At 40.8% G+C, this 12,095-nt stretch overlaps 1 protein-coding gene across 3 annotated transcripts in view; it reads right to left on the bottom strand.

Annotated features, from left to right (window-relative positions):
* casz1 (castor zinc finger 1) overlaps nt 1–12,095 on the bottom strand; it is a 163,044-nt gene that overhangs the window by 63,384 nt on the left and 87,565 nt on the right. The window lies entirely within an intron of this gene.

The raw sequence follows: 12,095 nt of genomic DNA on the forward strand, positions 1-12,095 counted from the left end.
AACTTTTATATTTTATAGATACGGAACAATGTGCTTGTGATGTCTGACTTTGTGGCCATTTATTTGATGCTTAAAATGTATGGCCCAGTGGCTTTCACAGGCTGGTAGTAATAGAACTGCTCTCTAACAGACTTGCTTTCTAAGTGCCTGGTGCTGTGTCTTAATTTGTAATCTAGTCAAACCAATTGTCCGCTAGCTAAAAAGGTCACAGAGACAATAGACTACACAGCCTCCCGCAATGTAGAAGAAGCCCTGGGTGTCTTTTGTAGCTTTTTAACCAAAGATGTAATTAAGACACCTTCATCTTCAGGGGTGAGAAGGGCACCAACACGAGTCTGCTGGAAACACGAGAGGAACCTCACATTACTGGGAACAGAAGTGAGACTAACTAAGACAGAGCATTTGGTTATAGGTGAAAAAAAGCACCTGTGTCCGAATTAAAATGTCACTGCTGAGGACGCTAAGTTTACCTGCTTGCGGATTCAATGTGTGATTTCATACATTGTGACCAACGACTGCGGCGAAGAAAGCTTGTTGGGAAAAACTGAGTGATGCAAAGCAACACAGGAGAGGCAGAGGGGGGGACTTAAAGGACGTGATTTATCTGGGCTTGATTGCGTGTTAATCGAGGTTACGTGTATTAAGTGGAATCTAATTGGAACAGACACTGGCAGTCTGACAGATCGACATGATGCAGATGGATTGAGGGGGGGGAGAAAGGGGGAGTGAGGGAGACAGGGAAAGGAAGAGGGAATAGGAGAGAGAAGGGTAGTGCAGTTGAGAAGAGGCAGAACAGAGGCAAATGAAACTCACCATTTTGCTTCTATACATGGCCAAACAAAGGGAGTTTTGTGACGGCAGATGGTAAAAGAAACCCACCAGAGCTTTTAAGAAGTTGAATCAAAAATAACAAGACTCCGCCGTTAGGCTCGTCTCACGTGCGTTTCATGATTGGCGGTTGATGAGACATGTTACCCTTCTAGAGGAGGACACACACGGGCGAGATTCTGAGTGACAGGGCACAGCACTGGAGTTTGCCCTCCCCCTCCAGTTGCCACAAACATTCATTTTTGCTTTATTGGAAATGAAGGGGGAAAAAAAACACCCGTCCAAAAAAAAACATGAGGTAAAGAGGCCAAGTGACAGCTGCTGGAAAATTCTCACCTCGAGGAGGGGACAAGCAAGTGTTCCAACGGTCCTCCTGACTCCCTGCTCCTCCTGACAGGCAACAACTGTTTCGAAGGCCTTTTCCTCTCCCCAAATCTGAGGTATTTTGCTAGTAGGCTGAATGACCCTTTCAAATGTTACCAGAGTAATAGACCGTAAAAGATGACCACCTGTTAAGGCCAAGCAACTGCTGCTAACTCATAACTAATTTACCACAGACCCTGAGGACAAAGAAGGAGAACCCACATGGGGAAAAATGTTTAGAGAACAGAACTAAAGATCAGAAGTTGGAGATATTATGTGGCATAGTGATAATATGTGTTGTAGCTTTGCTTTGAGTTGGTCAGTGTGGATATAATTGGCAACACGGGGATACAAAGTGTGAGTGACATGAACGGCCTCGAAGCAGTGAATAACCCAAGAGCATTATCTAAATCTGGATTAAAAATACAGTAGTTCCCAACAAAAGGATCACTTCGACTGATAGCTGGCTCACATGAAGGCTGGCAATAGGACATAAAAAAAAAAAGGTACTGAAAGAAATGTGTATTCAAATGTTTACAGAGAGCAGAACAGAGAAGAAGAAACTATAGGCATAATTAAGGGGCAGTTTGCAGGATACTACAGCACTAGAGACTTCACTCATCAACACAAAATGCCCAAATTACTCCCGACGTGATCCCGTCATAACGCAGAGACAGAGGAGTTGCTTCGGTCATCCTTTGATTTGATCCATTGTGACTGTTACACTAATGGCATTAATAAGGGCAAAATTGCTATTTTGAAACCGAATTTTCCTCCTCTTCATTTGGCAAACATTATCGCCTTTCTCCTCTTCCTACATGAAAGCCCACTGTGTGTGCGTTGGGGTATGTGTGTGTGTGCCCCCACCATGTAATGGCTATAAGGTCATCTCTATTTTCCAGACTCGGTGTACATTGTTGTTGAATTGCAACATTTTGCACGGTTAAAAACAACAACATGAGCTTTGAAATTTGACTCTCTGCTATTTTCAATAGACTGACGACTATGTTCCATTCACCAGCTGGCCCTGATGAAATACCCTGACCACATTTAACACTGTCTCAACACATTTGGATAAAAACCTTGGATATCCACTCAGCTGTAAAACTAAAAGTACACTAAATGGACAGCACAAGCTTATAATGAATATATTTGACATCGGGAGAGGTATTTTAAATCACAAGTTTACTTATGTGTTCTCTCTGGTGCAGAGTATTTAAAAGTACTATTCATTTATTGTATCAGCCTAGTGAATGTGCCAGTTTATTTGTGCTGAATGTGAGTATATGTGTGTATGCTCAGACCTCATCAGCCCCAGAACATTGAGAGGAATGACACTCTGTGATCAAGGACATGAATTGCTCATTGATTTTTAGGGGCCAGCTTAACTATCCATTCCAATTGATTTTTAGCTTTGCTGGGTGTGCGAGTTATGGCAGTTTTAATGTATCATCTGTATGTGTACTCATCACCCACCGCAAAAGGATTTACAATAGTCTCTGGAAATTTCATATACATCTTGAATAAGTTAGGGAAAGGGACTCTTTTATACTCTAGTATATATTATAACAAGAGAGACACACAAAACCTTATGTGGTGAGATAACAGGTGGAAAAATAATTCACCTTTAACATGTTTTTTTTTATATACCTCTGCCATTATCTGCTTTCCAACTTGGTAAATGATCTATTGGTAATAAATGACATTGTTTTTTATCTTGATGCATTCATGGAAAATAAAACCAAAGTGCGTGAATGAATTGTAATCCCCTTTAATGTTTGTTTAGAGCATGCATTTCACCTTGCAGTATCATGTAGCCACGCTACCCAGAAAAGAGTAGACATTTCAGCAGGGCTGAAGCCCCAATGCAGCACAAACCGCTTTGCCACAGTCATCACCATGGGAAAAACCCTTCAGTTTAAGACTCTTTTAAGACTTGTTTTCTTCTGAACAGTATTCTTTTTACGTTTAGGAGGATATTTCAATCATAACTCATATTACCCATCAATTAACAATTCATATAAACTATTAATAATCAATGGTTTGATGATGTAAGAGACAAAGTCAAAGCAATGTGATCCAAAAGGCGGTCTAAAGTCATCTGTCAGGTAGAAAGTCATTAAAATAGGGTCTCGTTTTCCTGCGCCAAGCTTAGGTTTCACTGTGGCAGGGATACATTTCTATTCTTCAGCAAAAGGCTTTTCTCTCATATGATATCATCTCCTTTGGAACATTACTCTCAATGGCTTCTCTTTTCTGTCTTTTGTGCGTTTCTCCAATTTAAATTGCCCTTTTTCTCGAAATGGTTTGGGGGAAGCGGTTCTCTATGTGAGGTAACTGCCTTTTGTTCAGTGAAAAGGACTGCATAAAGCACACTTTACTCAATCCTTTAAAAAAACAAGTCTGCTTAATTAATGTTGTACAAGTGCTGCTGTATTCTTAGCAAAAAAAAAAGCCTCTATCAAAGCCGGCAGGTTCAGATTACGTACGCTAATTGAAATTCTGAATTTCTAAGCCAACTTCTTTTTTTCTCTGCTCCCGCTCTTTCTCTCTGCGCACACAATAAAGCCTAGTGTTTTGTAGTCCACAAATGACATCAAATCATCTAAGTAATATGGGCTTTTCTTTTTTTCCTGTATTCTCATGTTCTGCTAGTGGGTTCATGAGACAGCTTAATAAAGCAGTAAATGCTTGGGGAAGCCTGAGAGCCTACTGTGTGTGTGTGTGTGTGTGTGTGTGTGTGTGTGTGTGTGTGTGTGTGTGTGTGTGTGTGTGTGTGTGTGTGTGTGTGTGTGTGTGTGTGTGTGTGTGTGTATGTACATCTACACGCATGCTCTTGTCTTTACCTCCACCAGGGACGTCAAAGCAAAAGGCAATGACTGGTTCCATACTCAAGCAGATTTTCCCAAAGAATAAAGCAAGAAAAAAGCCAATGAACAAAAGAGAATGAACAATACTGCAACCAAACCAAAACTGAAACACTTATCTCATGGGTTGACATTGATAGAGACCGTATTAAGGCAGTCTGGGCTAAATGAATACAGCATAATTTACAGGTTATACATGCGTTTGTTGCTGGAGGACGGCAGGCTGTGTGAACAGCTGCAGGTGTGAGAGCAGTGGAGATGAGGCTGAGTTTGGACAACCATTACAGATACTAAACGGCACAATAGAGGAAACAGCTGTCTACGTGACAATAGTTTAAGCATGGAACAAAATGATTTAAGCTCGTTCTCTGCACGTACATGCATGTTTCTTTTCTACCCTAAGTTTCAACCTTTTTTTGTCACTGTTTGTGTGGCAAGGTAGCTGTAGCAGGCAATTACATAAATTACAGTTTAAAAATGTCATCCTTGATAACCTTTGTGCCAAGTTAATCATTGCAGAAAAAGAAAACTGCTTCTCTTCTCTTTTATATTTACCCAAACTCCCTCCTTTCAACGGTGTATTATTTTATTGGCTTGTTTTGCAAGCATAATAACTTTGCATTCTTCTCCCAAGGTCAGTTTCTAGTGCGCCACCAGGAGTATTTACACATAGGGCTTTTCAGGTCAGTTCCATTGTATTTACATCAAATATTTTTTGATAAGGGATGTAAAAGACCTATAAACCTACCTCATAAACGGGAGAGGTGTAGCTGAAATAAGGACAAAAGATCAACGGCTGAATTTTCTCTTATCAAAGACACGTTGATATTTTCGAGTAAACTCTCTTCACCCCTCCACCCCCACCTCTCTCTCTCCCTCTCTCGCTCTCGCACAGTGCTGAGCAGAAGCGTTGACTTGTTAGATTTAGTCCAATGGCTTCCCAGTGCGGCCAGCAAGCAAGCAAGCTCTTGTTTCATAGAGAAGTACCTCCCCTGTTATCTCCCTAGCACTATAATCACTTAACAAAGACTTGGGCATTTGCACAAATTAAAACATCAATAATGCATAAGTGCTTTTCAGTTTTGAGCTGTAGTGTCCCTGTATTGGGATGAAATACCACCTCTACCAGTGGAAAAACTCTGGCTCACCATCTTCTGTCCCACAAACGACTTAAAGAAGCAATGGCTCCTTTGAGCAGCAAACCCCCCTTTCCCTAAAGTTGAGGCTAAAGCTGTGGTGAGCATTTGGGATCTGCTTTGGTAGCGTGACAAAATGGCTGGGCTGAGTGGGATGCGGAAGTTGTTTTAAAGCAAGAGGCGGTAAGTGGTGGTGGTGCATCAATGCAAACAGGCAACACCCTTGAGTGGCGCAGCGTGGCATCCTTCCATAAACAACACCACCGCCGTGTCTCCGACATTTATGATTTGTGGTTAGAATGGCAACGCAGGCCTGATTCTAATCCAAGTCTGCATGTTAGCCCTATCGTTACATGGCTAAATCTGCCCGACCTAGTCTCTTATTTTCTCAGATGAAAACACCAGACGTTTTAAATGGTTGTCAGAGGGCTTTGCTTAAAACAAGTCATTGGCTACTGTATGAGAATATTACACTGACATCGAAGGCAAGGGCGGGGGCATCATGGGAAAGCAGCTTAGTGACACTTTGAAACCAGGATCCTGTTCATGTTACTGTTTGAATTAAGAGGGAAAAAAAAAAAACTCCTTCATCACTGCAGTTGTGAATATGAACTGTTTTGCACGGACTATGGAGGTGTTAAGTATTATTATTGGACTTGTAAATCCATGACCAGTACTGTTCCAACACCAATAGAGGACGAGCCATCCTATACAGATGGCCTCAATGACAATTAGCAGTAATGATTGGTTGCAACATAAATGAGGAAAATTCTATTTGCTACTGCAGTTGCTGATGATGACGGACAAAATGCCCCTGACAATGACAATACAACTTGAACGTTACTTGTAAATGCAAGAAAATGTACAGTGCATTGGAAAAGGCTATTTCCAGAGTATCTGCCTTTATGTAGGAATATAATGAAAGGTAGAACTTTAAATCTTATACAAACACCATGTTATCATGAGGAATAAAAAGACGAGACAAATAGCACGGTGATCTAAAATATTATCTCTTCAATCATATCCTTTTCTCCAGATATCTTCATTTCCCCCTCCCTTCTCTGTCAGTTAGTCTGGCAAACAATCCCCTTGTTAGCAAACTGTTAAGACAGCCGCTTGGTACACAAATTGCGCTCGACCAAGCGAATTTGTTTTGCAAGGGTGACCTGTTTAATCATCTCATTTTCTTTGGCGGACATTTATTCATCTGGTTTCCACGGTTACAGAGAACATTAAGGGGCTACAGTAATAAGGCTGGAGAGTCAAACAGGTAATAAAAAAATTAACGCCATTTTCCAGCAGCCGAGGACAGTGGGTGAAATGAATCAAGGGAGAGGGGAGAGAAGCAGGGGGGGGGGGGGGGGGGGGAACGGGTGGGGTGAGGGGGGGGCTCCAATATTGTCCAAACAATAAGCCTTAGCGGTTATTTTACTCTGTAGATCAGGTGGTGCTGTTATGGACATGACACTTTGGGCACAGAGCAGAGGAGATAAAGCTTTTAAAGTGGCCCTGCTCCTTTTTTATTGTCATTTAGCGATTACATATCAGAACAATTAAAAGTTAGCCTCAGATATCTATTAACTTTGATCTTTTTTTTTATTTCTCCTGTGCTTTACAAGGAAGATAATTTGCCCTCTTGGCAATGCAACGTGTCAATAACATGCTCGGGACAACATGACACTTAGGTGCCCTGGTGAGAAATTTTTCGTAGTCCTCCCAAGTTGAATCATCCATTTCTAATATTGTCTTTTGAACAAATGAGCAGCTGCAGAAAATAGAAAAAGAAAAATTCAGTTGGGAGAACATTGAGTTCATCTCTAACTTTTAGAAACCTTGACCTACACACCATTTGAGAGAGTCCAACTTCTTGCCAAATATAGAAAATTCCGGCACAATAGGGGGAACAGGTGCTGAGGGCCCATAGAAAGTGACGAAGCCAAAGAGCTGTGTTGCTGCTGAATGCCAAATAAGGCAGTGAGACACGTTGCACCAAGGCACAAAACAACATACTGTAATGCGATTTTCTGGGTCTGATGACTGTCCCCGATTCCCCCACAAAACTGTCTCTTACACAATATTTCCCTGTGTTCACACAATATTTAGGACTGTTTCCCACTTTATTAATACCCGAACAAGAGAAAACAAGCAACAAATTTTATGCATTACTCATTTCTCCACTCCTTCAAAAAGTATTTCTAATTGACAGCACGGCTTTGGCACTCCTAAGATATGCGCAAATGTTCTCAACCTAACCCTTAATCATTGAAATCGTCTGGTTTAACCTGTATTTGGGCATTTTAAGACACTGACAACACCTGTCCCCCACCCTTTAAAGAAAACAAACTGAATTTAATTATTTTATTGTCGACTGTTGAGCTACTTGTACATTCGTTGTGCCGGGGGATGGTTCCTGTGTGACTGAGGTCGGAGATGGAAGCACAACTGATGGCAGACATGTCTCAGGAGAGGGAGGGGAAAAGAGATGTCAGCCGACCTCACACACACACAGAGGGCGTAGGGTATGCTCCCCAACATCAAACACACACCGCTCACGTGTCACAAGGAGTGCACTCCCCCCCTCACCCCTGACTGAGGCAGGAGCCCCAGCGAAACAAACTCTCGTCATACATGCGGGGTAAAATCCTCTGAAAGGGGATACAGAATGGACAGCAGCAAGAGAAGAAAAAGGCTAAGCTGTGGTTATGGGACTGCCAACTGTTCTGCTAACAGCCTCTAAACAGGTGTGGGCTCTAGAACCATGTAATCCTATCAAGTTACCAAGTAAAAAAAGGAGGGAGAAAAAAAAAAAATCCAGCAAACTGGGCTCCCCCTTTCTCTCTCCTTCTCTTCACTATCTTTCTGTCTCTGTCGACAGTGACAGAAATGAACAGCTGGGCTTCAGATTTATCATGTACAGACAGTAATTATTGCTGCTGCTGCCGGCTACTGACCCAAGTGAATAGAATGTCACATGAAAAAACACGGCAGAAAGCGGACCTGAAGCTGAGGGGTGCCGGGTTAGGGACTGCGTGAAAGATGTGTGTGTGTGAGACACAGAAGAGAGAGGAGGGCAGTGTTTAAACGTCACTACGTTCCTGTTTGCAGTCAATTACGGACGAGGACAGGGGTATTGGCTCTGTAACTCCGCAGAGCAAACATTTTCTCGCTCACAGTGAAGGTGACAGAAAAAACACGGTTCTGTGTTTGTTTGTGTTGATTTTTTTTTTCTTTAGTCCTACCAAAAATAAAGCCACAGACAGAACACATAGCACCGAATTACTCAGAGAAAAGGTGACAGAGAAGTGAAACTAAGAGATGTGTTCAAAGCTATAAAAAAATCACCGGGGAAGACAGTCTACTTTTTCTCATTTTCAAAGCTTTTTGCTTTGAATGTATGATTAACTAAATTCACTAGCAATTATTGATTAATACAAATAAAACAGATACAGCACTGATGTTGGACCACAAGATGTTTCCGTCATTATATCAACCCAGCCTGACCCCACCTGCTGTATTTGTTCCACAGATAAGAGGGGCATGAGATAAACTATCAATTTATTACCCATGTCAATAACTGTCCTTGTCTTTAGAGTTAACCCCACATCTGCTGCTTCCTTTCATACACATTCAGTTGTATGAAAGTTGTGGTCTGTCACATTCCATACCCGCTAACCTGCGTACGGACCGGTTCACACCTTAAAGACCCCCTGCCACATTTAAAAGGATTAGTCACCACATTTTGTGCCGGCTTAATCTCTCTTTCAGCTGGCCTAATAAGTGTGCTTCGATAAGCGAAGCATGCAAATTCATTCATGGCCAGTGGAGACCACGCTCTCAGACAAACGCGCCAAAGTCTTCCACTCTGCTAATTACCTCTTCATTTTCCCCTTTTCCCCTCTTATACAGCATATCAGTGACTAGAGATTATTCTTCTCTCTCAATTTGCATGAAATTATAATTTCATATGTAAGATTAGACAATCGTGGGAGAAAAAAAAAGCAACTGGAACTTAACTCTGGCCCCAAGAATACATGATACGGGATATTCAGCTGAGAGATTAAAAGCACCATTTCTTTTCAGCTGGTTGCGCTGACACAAATGAGCCAGAAATATGGAGGGAGAAAAGAATATATTTTTTCTGAAAAATAAATAAAGATACAACTTTTCTTCTGATTAATGACAATTTATAATTCACTGCCACCCTTTTCAAGATAGTATAATAAAAAAATGACACTTCACAATTTCCATCTCCCCCTATTTTTAGTAGTTTAACAAACATGCATTATCTGTGTTAATAAAACTTGGCCAGTTACATTTTAGATAATAAAGGCAATGAAGACCCAAGGTGCAACCTGTTTATCATTCTGGAATATTTCTTCACCGAGTATTAATTAGGCCATTACTCCAGATTGGTGACGGGGAGCTTTGAGGTTTTAATTAGGTGCTGGCCACTGCATGAGTGCACAGGATTGAAGAAAAGGGGGTGGTGATGCCACTTGCCTTGCTCCTGGCCCATATCAAGTAGCCCTGAACACTTTGGCTACTGCGGCAAGATGCATGGCAGCCCACGTGCATCTGGAGTTTATTTGATTGTTTGATCTCTAATGTTTCCTCTTTCTGCCGGCAAAAAAAAAACAGCCAGTTGGTGTGATTTGGGTATTAAAGGACGGGGGTTAAGGTAATTATGGTGTTGGGTGGCTTTTGTCTGATGACTGGGCACATGCTCAATCAGGACTCAGCTGTCCCTCTCTTTCTGTCTACACCCAAACACACACATATACATACACGCACGCAAACACACACACGCACGCAAACTAACACACACACACACACACACACACACACACACACACACACCTCCCTCCCCTTGTCTGCTGTCTATGTTCCCCCTTCTCTCCCCCTGCCACTCTGCTAAAGCCAGGCATTACACACACACACACACACACACACACACACACACACACACACACACACACACACACACACACACACACACACACACACACACACACACACACACACACACACACACACACACACACACACACACACACACACACACACACACACACATCAATCAAATACTGAGAGCGGACCATAAAACTACACAAACATATACGCTGCCATTAACTACTGTATTTGACACTTATTTAATAGTACTTGCGCGATGTGGGAGTAAAATCTGAAATCTAAATTTAAAGCTAGAAAAGGAATTAATATAGACAGGAAAAATGACATAAACACAATCCATTGGTGAAGTGTAAATATAAAGTGAAATGTTGCATTAAATGTCTCTATTTTCCACATTTCCACAAAAAACTAAAACATATCTACATAAAACATGACTTCAGACATTTCCTTTTTGTTTACATTTACCCACAGAGAGTGATATAAATTAAAGGAGTGTATTCAGTTTCACATCTAAGTGAAAACTAAAATCATATATTTTTGGTGTAATTTAAACAAGGTATTTAAAAAATAAATCTGGAGAATATGAGTGTTTTTCCTCGGTTGACAAGGCGATACTAATCACCTCGTTGCTGAGAAGCACTCTTCCCTGACATGGCTCCTTAGAATACAAGGATCCCCCAGGAGAAATCGGCATGAAAGAGGTTAAAGACAATGACTCGCATTTTTTTCCTCCAAATGTCTCCCTGTTAAATTTATTTCAAAACTCTGTTAATCTGCTGTACACAACATTCCCATTAGCATAGCCCAGCCCCCTAATAAAAATTCCGGCTAGTTTAATTAAAAAATGTAAATTTACTGTCATCCAAGGAGCAGCAGAAATAGGAGTGCAACAGCATATTTTATTGCTTAAGACATCAAATTGATTCAGGTTATTGCTAAATTGTGATAAAAGGTTATTGAGGGCCTTCAGAACTGGGCTTGTTTTTCTCCCTCATTTCATCCTGCTTTTTGTGGAAGGCCGTAAAAGATGGAGAGGGCCACAAAGGGTTAATGAGACAACTCAGTGAGGGAGAAGGCAATCAACATTATGACTCATAAGAGGGTAGAAAAACATTTTCCAAGCTGACGAAAAGTTTGAAATTAGGGTGTGTCACGATAACAGTTGGACTTGTTTGTTGTTATTTTAAAATATAATACAGGACACCTCAAATAACCTGACATAATAACCAAGCCTTCAGTTCTGTCAGGGACAGCCTGTGGTCTACGATACACTCTCTCATTGTTTTATTTAATCATTCAACAAACATTTCTTGAGATTAGAATTCATTTGTTCAATAATACTGCCAAACACAAGTTAAAGAGCAGAAAAGCTTATGTGCTGTCAAGAGTGCTAAATGGCAAGAAAAGGCAGCAATAAAAAAGAAATAGCTTTAAGGAGGATTCAAATAAAATGCAGAGAGTATAAAGCTGGTATAAATGTGTTAAAAAGCGCTGCCTGGAGCAAAATGTGCTCGAGTAACAGTTGCAGATTTTTATATGTGAAACGACCCGAAAAAAAGGAAACAATAATTCTGTAAATACATTTTTTGAGCATTCTTTATGAAATTTAAAACACTGATATAATTTTAAAAGCAACAGTCTGCTCAAAATATCCCCACACTCTTTTAGAAATGTTTATACAGTGTGGTAGTTCAAAGTAAAGCGTTTAAATAAAATAGGGAAGACTAAAGTCAAAGGTAATCTATTTATTGATATAAAGTTAGCGTTAAGTTATTAGCTGTGCTGCAAATAATGAAATAGAAAGGGGCTATTAATAAAAACACACATACATACACACACACACATTTATAAAGGGAAGACACTACTCAGTGCATTAAAATAGAGAGCACACACTGAATAGAGTACACGCAAGACAGAACTATATGTCAACGCGTATTATGACTTTTTTTGAAACTCACACAAAACACTTCTTACAAATGAAGCGGCGAGG

Source organism: Eleginops maclovinus, chromosome 1, assembly GCF_036324505.1.
Source record: "Eleginops maclovinus isolate JMC-PN-2008 ecotype Puerto Natales chromosome 1, JC_Emac_rtc_rv5, whole genome shotgun sequence".
Lineage (NCBI taxonomy): Eukaryota > Metazoa > Chordata > Actinopteri > Perciformes > Eleginopidae > Eleginops > Eleginops maclovinus.